Consider the following 15,639-nt stretch of genomic DNA (forward strand, 5'->3'; position numbering starts at 1 on the left):
TTCACATCTTTTTTGTTTTATGAGGGAGTAGAACCAGAGTAGAGCAAGATCATAGCAGCCGACACACACACACTTAAAAGATACATTACTTTTTGTGTTTATCTTAATAACAGCAATATAATAAATGATTGCTTTGATCAGTTTCTATACATTTGACAGAACATTCTTATAAAATGACTACACTTATTAAAAATAATCCCTTCTTTATTCTTGATGTATCTTTATCTACATATTTATATCAATCTTTCTGTCAACATCTTTCTACCCTCATCTCTCTCTATGTATATCTTTTATGTATTTTATCCTCTCCATCTCTATCTAAAATGAGGTTCTGAATTTTCACATTATTATTATGCAGTCTTGGAGATTCTGTGTAATTTGTAGTCAGTCTGGATGAGGCTAATCAAACAGTTTACTGGGTGTCTGTCATGGCCAACCTGTGTCTTTGTTTTGTGCTTGTGTTTTTGTTTATATTACTTGGTCTGGTCCTTTGTTTACCTTCTGTTCTGTGTTTATTATGTTAATTGGTCTCACTCCCTCTGTCTCAGTCAGTTCCACACCTGTTCTTAGTTTCCCCTGATAACCTGGTCTTGTTGTCCATTGGTTCTCACTGCATTTGCTGCTGTTTGTATTTAAGTTCTTTTGTTGCCATAGTTCCCCACTGGTTCCTACCGTTATGTCTGGTTTTGCTACTCTGTGTCCTGGCCTGGTTCTGGTTATACATGCTCCTGGTTTCCTGTCAACTATGTACCAATTCAAGCCTGCCTGGTCTGTGAGTGAGGATTATTAAACTCGACTACTTTCACATACCTTGCTCCTGGAATCCTTCTCTGCACTTTGGTCCTACTACAACACCCACATCATGACAGTGTCATATTAAAGGGGAAACTGTTTGACCATGAATGACTGAAATCACTGCTCACATTTTGTTTTTCCATATGGAGCATCTGAGTCCAGACTTGAATGAATCCATAAAAATTGTTTCATTGCCATAATGCCAATAAAGGTTTTTCCATTTACTATTGGGAAGGGTGTGAATAAATGTTGGCAGCCATGTTTAGTTAATTATAAAAGAAATGGATAGAAATGGTGGAATTATGAGAGAAACAGTCTTTAGATGCCAGAATGTCTGTGTTTTCATCTGGGTCTATCCAATTTTGCATCACCTCTATATATTTTTAAGCTAAAAAGTTCAAGTGTTTTTCCTTCATTATGTTCTCTTGTGTATTTGCCTCTCTGTGATTGGCTGGTGTTGCGGTTCATTTAATACACCTTGTCAAGTTGCGAGCGCAGAGACAAAGGCGAGCGGGGGAGTTGAGTGTGTATCAGAACACGTATAGAGGGAGGGTGTGTGAGCGACCAATTATTGTTTGACATATATGCGCTCACATCAGTCTCACTGCACGCTCAGGCTGGTGGCACAAATTTAACGCTATAGGAGTGTGTTCACCTGTACGTGTGCATGTGTTGAGTATGTCTGTGCATCGGGTTGGAGCTCCGCCGCTGGTGATGGAGAGCAGAAGAGACACGTCCATGATATGGTGTTATGAATAAATAAGATCTTTTGTGTGTTTCATATAAGGACAATGTATAGAAATGTTTTATATAGGAAAAATGATATTAAATGACTGCTGTTGTGATCTACGTGAGGTAAAAAATGTTAGATAATTTTTAACTTGACAATCTCGGGGGATGGACTGGGTCGTTGAAAGGGCGGGGCGCCCCTCCTGTATAAGGACAGGGGAGACTCTGCCTCTACTTGTGCTTCCCAGTCAGGTTGTTCAGTACATCCCTACTAGGCCTTTGATTGTCACCTTTTAAAATCCAGTATTTCTCTCTAATGGGTTATATTACACCCTGCTGTATATGTGGGAAAATCTAATTAAAATAACAAGTTCAAAAAAGCAGAACAACCTTTTATGATTCCAACAATCATAAAAAGAGAAAATTCAGTTTTTCTTTTGGCAACACTTTGTATCGATGTCTATCAAAATTTCCCAAAAGAAAGTTAAAGAGGCTCAGTTGCTGCTAGCATAAATAGAAATCTGGTAAAAAGTCTCATCCTCCAAAAAGCACAGAAACGGCAGCATAAACCGGTTACAAAGGGAAATAATTTGATACTCGATAATGCATATTTGCTGTGCAGTAATTAGGGTGCTGTGTACATCTGCTCTGTGGCTCTAAATTGCCTGACAATTAGGTTTCACTCAAGCTCTTCTGTTTGGCTGCCGTCTCTTGCCTTTAAACAGGATGAGAGCGTTGGATGTGATCTGCAGCACTGAAGCTTGCCCCAAGTCCACCTGCTGATAATGTATTCCTCCCACTGGTTTTGTATTCATCCCACTACAGACAGGTTTCTGTAATGTTTATGCTGTGTCTGCACTGCACTTGTAGCTGCGGTTGCGATGAATAATTCTCATACTACACAAGTACGTGCTTTTGTTTTCTACAAATTGGACAAAGCAACGAATAAAAAGATACTACAAAGGTTTTTTTTTACCTTAATCTCAAAAAGTAATTAACACGTCTGTGTTGCATAAAGCCCTACTAACCTGATATTTATAATCAGGGGATGTTGTTATCGAATAATTGTGTTTAAAATATATCATCATGCTTATAACAGGAAATATGGTGGATTCTAACATCCAAGGTCCCTGCTTAACACTGTGTGCAAACGCATCCAGACACTCCACAAATGAATTCACTCCAGTGCCCATTTGAAGCTGTGTTCATAAATTATGGATGCTCTTGTTCTCCTGGCCTGCCTCTGACTTCTTCATCTAGTGGCATTATCAATGAGAGATCCTGTGTAATTCCAACAAACAGCCGCCTCCTTTGTTTCCATCTGTCTCATGTAGGGGCTGACTGTGATGTGAGGACAGACAAGAGCAGACAACTCCAGCTGCTCCGTGTGCACTCGTCCCACATGGAGCACCTTAATAATGTGGTTTCCTCCAGGTGGAGGTGTTGCCAGACAGCTGCATTCCTTAACACTGCCAAAGCTGACTGCAACTTAACAAGGCACTGTATAGTAATAATTTTGCTTGGATGTTAGAGTATGGCCAATAGACTTTCATTTATCATATTTGGATTTTATGTGATACACAAACACAAAGCAGTGCATAATTGTGAAACAATTTATTTTTTTCAAAAACAAATACCAAACAACATGTGGTGCATATATGGATTCAGGCCCTTTGCTTTATCACAGCGGTGGCTGCATCATGCTGTGGGGATAGTTTACCTCAGCCAGTACAGGGAAGCTGGTCAGAGTTGGATGGCAAGATGGATGGAGCTAAATACGGGTCAGTCCTAGAAGGAAACCTGTTAAATGCTGCAAAAGACTGGAGACAGGGGGTAGGTTCACCTCCCAGCAGGACAACGACCCTAAACATATGCAGTGGTTTAAATCAAAATATAATCATGTGTTAGAATGGCCCAGTCAAAGTCCTGACCTAAATCCCACAGTGAATGTGAGGTAAGAATTGATCTTCACTGTTACTCTTCAGTCTCGTTGGAATATGCAAAATATTACTCTGTAGATGTACAAAGCATCTTCTTTTTGTGCTGTATCCTTTTTCTTTTACATTACAATTATGCCCTTATTCGAGTGGTTGTAACATCACAATGTGGAAAAAGTGGAGCAACTATTCTATTCTTTTTAATTTGGGGAGGAAACTTGACTGATTTGTTATCTTACTTGATCAACTTAGGACTGATTCTTTTTAAAATTTGCTGTTTTATTAAGTCGTTCTGTATTTTAATACTTCATTTCACATACTTGCAAATTCAAACACCTTGTATACCAGTTTTAGATTAACTTGAAGCCAGTACAGGAACCAAAAATGAGCCTAGCTCAAAATGTGAGCCTAACATGGACAGAAATCCAGATTGGAGGGTGCCGGTACATTTGCAAGGTGTTCTTCCCTTCATCCTCCAGTTTAATGTTTTAGGATGCCTCTTTTAAAGGAGCCCCAAGCCCCCGATGGAGCAACTACCAAATTTATATTGTACAAGAACAAAACAACCTTTCTGTATATCACCTGTTTAAGCATCCCTTATTAAAAGCCACTCTTAAATTTTGCACAAAGTTTAGACTTCAAAAGGCAGTAGGATTTATTTTCATAGACAGGAGATGTCAAGAGACTGATTTGCAGTGAAAATAAAGCTGGTATAGTCATTCATGGACTAAACAAACTCTCTAGTCTCTCCTCTATTTTTTAGAGCAAACTACAGCAACTCTTAATCAAAATTTAAAGTGGTTGTTGGAAGATAGTTGAGTGGAAACTGCTTTAAACTTGTTCCAGCACCAACTAAACAGGAAAGGAACCGTCTGAAAGTAAATCACCACCAGATCACAAAGTTGGACCCCTGTGCGATCGCTCTGAATGATTAATAGTTTGTTTCCAAAATACAAAACCTAACCTGTTTCCAATTGGTAAAACTCAGATGTTCTTGGGATATAAATATCTCCATTAAAAACCATAAATGTTGACAATATCCTTTATGTTTATCCAGCCAGGAAACAACGCAGTGATTTGTTTTAGGTTTGGAACAATGTAATTTCCCCTCTGGGATGAATAAAGCTTTATTTTATTTCCATATTTTTTCTAATGCTGACACTGCATGATGGAAAAACTTGACACATAATTTATTGCGACAAAAGTACAACACATGTATTTCTTAAACAGAATGAGAAGAGGAATAACAAAAATTTAGCAAATCTGATTTGCCACTGCATGATTCTGGAGTTAATTATGATTTATTGAAAAGAAAGGCTTAAAGTATGGGACAAAAGATTCCTACACACTCTTGGAAAGTCTTAATAAGTTTGAAAGAAAATAATGGAAAACTGTTTGTATTTCGGGACCTTAATGTCAGTAATAATTCAAAAATTATTATTTTATGTTGGTTTTAAACAAATCTCATCCATCTGTGCATCCATTGCCCCATCAGTTTCTGCTCCCAATAGTCCATCAGTTCATCCATCTGAATGAACTGATGAATGAACTGATCCGTCCATTTGTCCAGTCAGGTCTTGGTCCTTCTGTCCACACATCCATTAGCTTGTCAGTCTGTCCACTTGTCTCCCCATCTGTCCACCCAGCTGTCGTTACTTTCCTCCTTTTGCTTTTCTCGGTTTTCAGACCCTAATTCATATGTGTTATAAACACTGAACTTTTTAAAATTGCAGTTATGAAAAGCAGGCCAAAAAGTGATAATTTGGACATTTTAATCTGGAAAAGAATGTAAATTTGAACAATTTTCGCAGGAACCCTGGAGAAAGTAGTTTTATCTAAAAGCTAGATAGTAGATAGTATATTTTTGAAAACAAATATTTCAGTTTCTCGTTCTTCCAAACTCAATAAACCTTTTTAATCCCATGTTGCAAGATAATTACACAATGTAGTGTGTATGATCAGAATATGTAACACAAACTAAGTAATAAACCAATAATTAATAATAATAAGTAAAAATCATAGCAACTTAAGTCACCTCAGCCCTAGACCCTTCTGCTTCTACATGTTTGCCTTCAACCAAATCAGAAGATGCTGATGCTTCCTTTGCCTCCCTCTTCCACCTGTGTGTCTCAAGAAGTCAAGTGAAGATGCAACTGGAGAGACTGAATCGGAATAAGACTGCAGGTCCAGATGGTGTCAGCCCTAGAGTCCTGAAGGCCTGTGCAGAGCAGCTCTGTGGGATTCTGCAGCACCTCTTCAACCTTAGCCTGGCCCAGAAGAAGGTTCCAGTGTTGTGAAAGACCTCCTGTCTTGCTGCATATCTTCTATAAGTCTGTTGTGGAAAGTGTGATCTCTTCTGCCATCATCTGCTTGGGAAGCAGCATCAGAGCCAGGGACTTAAAAAAGCTCAACAAGCTGATAAAAAAGACTGGCTCTGTTCTGGGGACTCCTCTGGATCCTCTGGAGATCATTGTGGAAAGATGGATTCTTCATAAAATGAAGAACATTATGGAGAACCCTGAGCATCCTCTTCATGAGACTGTCCTACAACAACAGAGTGTCTTCAGTCAGAGGCTTCTTCAGATCTGCTGTAAGACGGAGCGCTACAGGAGATCCTTCTTGCCCACAGCCATCAGCATCTACAACGGCTCTTTGAGGAAACCTTCATAATGAACTACAACATTTAATTTCCCTTTGGGATTAATAAAGTATTTTTGAATTGAATTGAATTGAATGTAGAAAATGATGTTTACACACCGAGATTCATTCCGGAGTTCTGGATTTGTTTTTAGGAAGACAAATTTGGGTCAGTGTTTTCTCATCTCCTGCTCCTCTCATGCCTGGTTTTACTTTTCATTATTCTACTCAGTGGAGACGGCAGAGATTAATCTTTCTTTGACCAAGCGGATAAAGCAAGTAGTTCAGAGCACTTCTTTTTCGTTGCCCCCTTTTTTTTTTTACTGCACAACAGAAGAGGGATTATTTGTGCAACAGTACCCTGACCTTGTGATGAGGGCTGAGCTTAAATCACGGCCCACCATCCGTACAACTGTCCCCTTCAGCAGGAGGCATTAGCTCTATCAAGAAGGTCTGGTTGATCCCTCCGCAGTTCAGCAGAACTTCATCCAGTACTCACACAACCACAACACCTCCATAACACCTTTTTTCAAAAGATTGTATCAAAAGACATCAAGGGGACGTGAGAATAAAATTGTCAGTACTAGTTTTCAGAAGATGGTGTGAAGTGATTTGATGTTATTGATGGAAACCATCAAATAAAAACCAGAGTTTTTATGCTTGAAGATGCTGTGTAACGTTGTATAACATTATAACATCTGGGTTTTACCTGATATATATACAATTATTAACCACCCAGTTATATTCAGAACTTTTTAGCAGCAGAGATAGTAGCAGTGATGGTGTGTTGTCGGAGTGGGAAAAAACCTTTAAAACTGGGCATGCTTTTTTTAACTGGTTTTTATTTGAATTTCCATATTTGGCTTTAAGGAAGTGGTTGTGTGTTGGGTGGCGGCAGTAAACCTGATTGTGTGAAAGCACTGTACAAAAAAGTGAATTAATTGATCTCCATCTATTCTGAGTGAGCTTGATCTGTCTCTAGTTATGCTGAGATGTTATAAATGTACCCCAAACAACTTTAGGTCATAATTGCAACAAAAGGTGGTTCTGCATAATACTGACTGAAGGGGCCAAATACAAAACCAACCCCGTTTTCAGATTTATTGATAAAAATCATGTGTCATTTTAACTCTACTTAACAAAATTGCAGTATTTCTTGTTGGTCTATCACAGGGGTGCCCAAGATGCATCCCTTCTCCAACAGACCTGAATCAAATGAACGAGTCTTTGCCAGGCCTCTGCTGAGCCGAATGACTGATGAGGAAATTCAGTCGTTTCTGTTGGAGAAGGTATGCATCTTATAGTTGCAAGATAGTAGCTCTCTAGGACTGGACCTGGCCACCCCTGGGCTATCATATCCTGTACATCGCCATGAACTATCCCAGCAGTTAGAGGTGGAAGGTGGACCCCATCAGTTCCAGTGAGCCTGCATTGTTCAGTGTCTCGTGTAATCATAATATGAAGGAATATATTTGTTGTGTTTGTGTTCACATGGCTTGTCATGAGAATGGTATTAGAGGAGCAGTCATGTTGTCCAAATCAAGGCTTTATCCTCTGTACATTGACAGGAGACTGGCTCAAGGTCTGTCCTCCGACTAGATGACAGTCATCAGTCCTCAGATGTCTTTTATCAGCTGTAGCTGCATTTGGCTGTTCCGCTGCATCTAAGGTTGATGTGAGGTTTTAAAAAGGATGAACATCCAAAGCCAAAAGGCTTTTCAGTGCCTTGTTATGTTGTTTTTAGTAAAAGGAAAGAAAAAGGCAGCTCCATAAATTAATCAAACATTTTATTGCATTTAATCTGATGACATTTTTACCACTTATTCTCATTTAAGCTAATATTCTGTTGATCTAACCTGCTTTCCTAATTGTGCTTAAGTGCAACATAATGGAGGATTGAACCATCACAGGTTGCTTTCCAGATAGAAGGAGTTTACAAAAGGAAAGAGGACTGAAGTGATTGTCTTGGTCAAATGGGTCCAATCTGAAGTGAGATGTTCTTCGACATTGGATGTTAGGAGAGATTGTCCACCAACATTCAGACAGAATTACAGTGCTGGAGAAAACTTGACATGTTCTCAGTTTTAGGATGAATCTCATTTTATTTCGGGCTTTTAATTGTGTATTTGAATTATTATTTTTTGAGGGGGAAATAATTTGAAACTACTTAAATGAATGGGAGCTTTTCTCTGATAGAGGTCATGATTATACATATAGGCTGAAATATATACTTAAACCAGCAAATGTTTTAGGTTCCCTGAGCAAGTGGTACTTTAAACACATGGTTTTTGTAGCCATTTTCAATCTTCTGGCATAATTCTGGCTAGATATTTGATCACTCTTCTTGGCAAAATTAACAGAGATTGATTAACTTGGTTGGTTTCCTGGCATGGACCCAGCTTTTAATCATAGTTCGTGCATTTCCACTAGCATTAATGCTTCAGTAAGGAAATCCTGGCTGCTTTGTTTGTCCTTTAATTTTCAAACCAGCCATAATATGTGTTTGGGGTCATTGTCCAGTTGGAAGACCCAATTCTTTCCATTTTTTAACCACGTGACACAAATGATTCCTCTCAGAAGAAATGTATGGAACTGGTTGGAATATTCAGAAAACTCAAGAACCTTCAAGGCTCAATCCTGCCCTGAAATGGAAGATGCTGGAACACTGGTTTTCTGTCCGCAGTAAAGACAGCTTACAGTGCCATGGACTGAGAGGGTTCCCAACATGAACCAAACTGTTTCTCCAAAATTTACACCTTCAAGGTTGAATAAAAGGCCTTCTGGAGATGATCAGATGAGATGAAGATTGAACTCTTTGGCTACAGTGCCACTACGTATGTTTGAAGAAATCAATGTGAGGTTTTTCAACCTGTGGCATGTACATACTTTCAAACATGCTGGTGGCAGCATCATGGTTAGGGTCTTTTTGGCTGCCATTGGAACAGGTGTGTTGCAGAAGGTGGATGGTAAAAATGAAGGGCTATCTACAGATTTTTCAGCTTCTCTTCAAATCAAAAGCTAGATTGTTGGTGTTTTAACAGGATGGTGTTCCCAAACACACACTAGAGCTGAATTTGTTGGGGGATCTTGGGTTATGTGCAGAGAAAGCTCATTCCAGAGCTTTGGGGCCACAACAGAAAATGCTCGATCAACACGCAATTTCCTCTGCGATTTAGCAACCACCAGGAGCATCTGGTCAGCTGTCCTAAAGGAACCAGATGGGACATAGGGATAACTCCATCAATATTGTAAAGTAGAGTGATCAGATATCCAGCTAGATCAATGCAAGAACCACTTTGATGGCTACAAAAAGTGTTGTCAAAGTACAGTTTGCAAAGGGACGTTTAACCAAATATTGGTGGGCTGTCTGTATATGCTGAAGGCTGTTTGCATAGTTTCGGCTGTTTCTGAAATAATTGGAGTAAGCTGACCGTAAATTAAAAATTGTGCACAAAGTTATTTTTTAAAAAATTATTTAAAATTAGCTGTTCACATTAGAGGTGTTACCATATATTTATTTGTTCTGAAAATATCAAAGACAGCCTTGTTTTATACCTGAACAAATGCAGAATGTTAATGTGCAGAGCTAATTGAGCCATGCAACGTTCTGTAGCGCAGCTTTTAAAAGTGACACCAAAACAAGCGGAGAGGCACCCTAGCTTTCACTAAACTCTGCTACATGGGAAGATTAGGGTTTCTTATGCAGCTACGTTGAAGGAACAAAGTTGGACTGAACCAACTTTGGCAACCGTATCAAACTGAAGGATACAAAGTAGAGGATGTGAGGGTACACTAACACTACCTAATGCTAGCTTCCTATAAAAGCTCTTATAAACAAGAAGCCCAGCGTAAAATGATATAACAGTTATTGAAATATGCAGTGACTAGTGACGCTGCCCCCTAACCAATCAGTGACTGACAGTCTTCTGACACATCTTGTTCCAACTCATCCTTTACAGCTTAAATTAATCAAATCATGCCCATGTTGAGTTCTTGTTAACTTTTTATGTCCATATTGCCAGTAAAGCCTAAAGTGATGATTACTTTTCTGGTATTTTAGTGCAAACTGGAATATATTCATATGACAGTATGATTATATATTATATTACATATAAGATAGTAACAAGGTCGGCCTTTTATCACCTAAAAAACATCTCCGGGATTAAAGCACTAATGTCTCAGCAGGACCTTGAAAAACGAATTCATGCGTTCATCTTTAGTAGGATTGATTATTGCAACGGTGTCTTCACAAGTCTGCCTAAAAAGTCAATCAGACAGCTGCAGTTGATCCAGAACGCTGCTGCCCGCATCCTCACTAGAACTAAGAAAGTAGAGCACATCAGCCCGGTTCTAAAGTCCCTACACTGGCTCCCTGAATCTCAGAGAATAGAGTTTAAAATACTTCTGTTAGTCTATAAATGTTAGGACTTGAGCAACGTAGGACCCCAGAATGCAGACGAGCAGGCAGCATGATGGTAGGTGAAAAAAGATTTAATTAACAAAAACTCACTCACAGAAAGAGGCAGGAACAAAACAACAAACGGGCAGGCAAGACAGGCATGGCATCATCCAAACAAGACATAAGCATGATCTGAAAAATGTTTCCGCCAGGAATAAACAGAACGGAGGTGTATAAATGGAACGTGAACTAGGTGAAGAAAGGAGCCAGATTAGCTTGGAGCAGGTGAACTGAATAACATTAATTGACAGGAGAACAAAACGTGGCTGGAGCAAAACAAAGACTCTTGACACAAACTAACAGAAACTAGAAAAACATGAAACAATGGCATAACCAGATCTGAAAACCAAACTTGACAAAACATGAACAAGATGACAAAACTAATGCATGACCAGAAGCATGATTCAAAATCTAAGAATAATAATAATAATAATAAACAGAAGAACAATTCAAAACCTTAACTGTGAAAAACATATAAAGAAAAAACCCGAAACCAAAAACCAAACAACCCCAAATCATAAAAATAAATCACTAAATAACTTAGCACCAAAATACATTACAGACTTGTCAGCGTATCAACCACCCAGACCTCTCGGGTCTTCTCGCTCAAATCTACTCTGCGTACACAGAACCAGAACCAAACATGGAGAAGCAGCTTTTAGTTCTTATGCTCCACTAACCTGGAATAAACTCCCAGAAAACTGTAAAAGCGCTGAAACCCTAAATTGCTTTAAATCAAGATTAAAAACGTATTTGTTTAGAGTGGCCTTTGAACGTGTTATTTAAACATTATTAGTTAAGTTTTCAGTCTAAATTTCCTTTCGTTTTCTTATCCATCATTCTATACTCTTTTTTTTTTTTTATTACCTCTGTTGTTTGATTTTCTGTATCATTGTAATGTTTTCCTTATGTACAGTGCCTTGAGTGACTTGTTGCTGAAAAGCGCTTTATAAATAAACTTGACTTGCCCTAAATGAACGCAGAACTCCACAGTCTGGTGAAAAACTCCATCTTCTGTGGTTCATATATCTCGAACCAGCAAATCCTGAACTTCTTAACCATCTCCTTAATGTGGCTGTCCTTTTTCTTTCTCTCAGTTCTTTTAGATGGACGAGAACAAGCAAGACTGCAGCCGCTAATCTCCCATTCCAGTGTTTTATCACTGTGACAGAGGGGGAGACGGCAGAGTAATCCTTTACACAAAATTGCAAGCAGTGTTTATTCAGCGCCTTTGAGTGTCACGCAGAACAGAGGCTTCATATCTGGAATAGAAAGCACACACTGAAAACCTGGCCACATCTCTGCCTCCACATTGATTTCTTATATCAATGCATTTGTTTGGTAAAATTGGTCAAGGATGGCTTAAAACAACTTGATCTTTTGTCTGTAAATGAGGGTATCTCCTGTTTCATTCGCTTAATGTTATGTTAACAAGACTAACAAGTAGTCTGTTTAGTGCACAAGTCGTTGCTTTTAATTACTTACATGTCAGCTAAACAAACAACATTAAAATATCCAGATGAGCTTTCTTCCTAATTACGGTAATAAACAAAATGAGTGCACCCCTCACATCTTTGTAAATCTTTGTCAGTGTACAACTTGTATAACAGTGTAAATTTGCTGTCCTCTCAAAATAACTACACAGCCATTAATTTCTAATTGCTGGCAACAAAAGTTAGTACACCTCTAAGTGTAATGGTTCAATTTGTGCCCAATTAGCCATTTTCCCTCTGAGGTGTCATGTGACTTGTTGATGTATCAAAGTCTCAGGTGTGAATGGGGAGCAGGTGTGTGAAATTTAGTGTTATTGCTCACCCACTCTCTCATGCTGGTCACTGGAAGTTCAAGATGGCACATGATGGCAAAGAACTTTCTCAGGATTGGAAAAAAAATAATTGTTTCTCTACATGAATCCCAGTGGACCAGAGACAGCAGAGGACACGACACCCCAAAAACCTCACACTGAACATGGACAGTGTGTAATAGATCTATATAAGTCTTAATATGATTTTAATCTGTAAAATAAATAACTTTTTAAACGCCATTTAAAATGCATATTCAGATAAATGTGGATGTTGGGTTAAAAGCCAGATTTTACGGCTATTGAAGGAATTATAGCTCCCCACACTGAAATTTCCCATGTTAGCTTTTTTCTCCCAATGAAAAGTTCCACTCTTCACCTCTAAAGCAGCCCAGTTGGACCCCCGCCCAGTTTAATGATCTGAAAACATAAGCAGAGATTTTCTTTCCTCACAGCATCTGAAACAACAATCTGACTTTCTCTCCAACATTTTAACCATGCTCTATGCCAGCCCATCTCTTTATCTTCGTAGTTGTTTTTTCTGCTATTTGGCCCATAAACAACCCTTCTCTTTAACTCCCCCCCATTCATTTTTTAAACCCAAAGCAATAATATCTCCCCAGGCAGTAAATGCTACCCCATGCATGCATGTAAGACTGGTGGTTCAGTGCTTTCCATTAGCCTCAGGATCAAAGAGTTAACCGTAGGCTTTCTGGCGTAGCGGGGAAAATGGTTCTACAGGGGAACTGCATCACTGTCTCATATTGTCTGTGATTCTTCAGTGTTAGTTCCCTTCACTTTCCGAGTGCTTTTAGGAAGTTGAGCCTTTGTTCACTTGTAGTCAATAAAACATGTGCCTGCATGTATCAGGGCTGAGTGAATATTTAATCTCACCGCTTCTTTGTTTGTGAAAACGCTGAAGATCAGAATATCTTTCCTCATCGCTGACTTTGAATTGTTTCATTTTATACGGACCATTTCTCCGCATAGTGCATACATCCGGCTGAAAGGTAACTAACTTAGCATTAGCTGCAGGCAGAGCGAGTGCAGCTGACTGATGGTGATTGACGACCTAACTCATGTTGTCTTCTGTTTTTCTACATGTTTTGCCGTCCATATATTTTCATACTAAATGCAACACCAATGCAACCATGAGAAAAAAGTCACTAAACAAATTTTGAGTTTCCTGTGCAACCAAATTGGCTGCACTCTGGAATTTGAATATTTCTAGTTTTGCAAACCGTTCCTTGTTTTTTGCTAACTGCCAGCCAACAGCTAACATTGTTGCTTTCTTTAAATGAGCAAAGACAAAGCAGAGCGGTGAAAGAGGGATAGGAGGATGCATACATCAAAATGCATTAACCCAACTCGGCTAACAGCAAGCTAGTTTTCAGCCGACATCTTAGAAGAAGGGAAAATAAACTGCTTCCTAGTGATATAAATTATTGCAGAGGTGGTGCATTTCCTGTAGAGGCTTTATTTTTATTTGTGCAATTGCTAAATCTAGACTTCCACCTTGAACACATATTCTGATATTGTTGATTTGGTTTTGTTCCAGAGCTAAAAGAATGTGAAAATATTAGATTATTCTGAGTCAGAATGGTTAAGTATAAATCTTTAATTATGCAGAAACCAATCATTTTAAACATGTGCCTGACTTTGCTGGATATTTTTCCTCTAAACCACAAAATCGGCCATCTTTTACTGTACAGACAGATTTTTCACAGCGTTAACCAACATTTATTCGACAATGCACAAAACACTTCTTTCCAGCCTCCTAATAAACAATGGTTAGTTATGAAGTGTCTTATTCTCATTTTTTTAAATCAATAAGTATTGTCAATCTACCTTGTTAACACCAGCATATTTTCCTGTAAATACCAGCATCCTACCACCTGTGTGTCATTATAAATCCCCTTCCGTTTCAAGCACTATTGACCACAGGCTTTATCTGAGACACATGGAACGTAGCCGGTAAATGAAGGCAAACCGCAGAGGAGCTGATCACAGTCTCGATCTCGTACGGTCCGTTGAAACGGGGCGAAAGTTTCCGAGACATGGACTTAAGAGGCACGTCTCGTGCCGATAACCATACTCTTTGTCCAGGCTGATACTTGGGTGCAGGTCGACGTTTCCGGTCAGCAAAACTCTTATTCTGGTCAGCAGTTCAGTGAGCGGCCTGAATGGTTGAGTTCCAGATGGTTCTGCAGCGGCAGACATATTGATGAAACTGTGATATCCTTCTCGTCAGCAGAAAACAGAGGCGGCTGATACCCAATAGATGCTTCAAAGGGAAAGCGTCCAGTAGCTGAAGAGATGTGCGAGTTGAGTGCATACTCAACCCAAGGTAGGTACGAGCACCAATCTGTGGGGTTTGTGGATGTGAGGCAGCGTAAATTGGATTTGAGTCGTTGATTTAATCTCTCTGTTTGAACATTGGACTGAGGATGATAACCAGAAGTCAGTGAAACCTTAGCTCCTAAAGCTAAACAAAACTGTTTCCAAACCTGAGAGATGAACTGTGGACCTTGGTCGGACAGAATGCCTTGTGGAATACCATGAAGACGAAAGACGTGCTTAGTGAGGAGTTTTGCTGTTTGTAGAGCTGGCGGACGTTTTCTGAGGGGAATGAGATGGCATAATTTCGAAAAACAATCAACGATCGTGAGAACGGTAGTCATACATGACGAGAGAGACAGTCCAGTAACAAAGTCTAAGGCAATATGAGACCATGGTCGATTAGGGATGCTGAGGGGTTGGAGAAGACCTGCAGGTGGCTGGTTAATGGACTTGTTTCTGGCACAGGTAGCGCAGGCTTGAACAAAATCTCTAACATCTGTTGGACCACTTGTTTGCTGAATATTGGACCATTTGCACGTTGCTGGACGCCACTATGCCTTCCCAGCGTCATCAGCCATTTTGTACCGCAGGATAGTCTGTCCTACAAAACCCAGCGGCCACTGCGGCTGATATGACGGGGCCGTCCCAGGTCTGACGTCACAGGAGGCAATATAGGAAGGCGAACATTTGAAAGAAGCTGCCTTCAGCTGGAGACCTTGACATAGTTACCACGCAACTGAAGCATCCTCTGGAGAAGAAGAGGCCCCACGTGGAGTCTTCATTTATTCTCCTTCGTTGGCCAACGAAAAATTCATGAAAGAGGTTTCTGGAATGAGAAGGCCAGAAATTTCACTTTGCTGATCGAAGACTTGAGTTTAACACGTAACCAAAACCACGGCATTTCAAGGAGACGCAACTTTCCCTCCTTGCTTGGTTCTATT

At 39.5% G+C, this 15,639-nt stretch overlaps 1 protein-coding gene across 1 annotated transcript in view; it reads left to right on the top strand.

The window, feature by feature from the left end:
* The window catches only part of tmem132e (transmembrane protein 132E), a 656,500-nt gene that overhangs the window by 438,513 nt on the left and 202,348 nt on the right, over positions 1-15,639 (top strand). The window lies entirely within an intron of this gene.

The sequence above is a fragment of the Girardinichthys multiradiatus genome, chromosome 11 (genome assembly GCF_021462225.1).
Source record: "Girardinichthys multiradiatus isolate DD_20200921_A chromosome 11, DD_fGirMul_XY1, whole genome shotgun sequence".
Taxonomy (NCBI): domain Eukaryota; kingdom Metazoa; phylum Chordata; class Actinopteri; order Cyprinodontiformes; family Goodeidae; genus Girardinichthys; species Girardinichthys multiradiatus.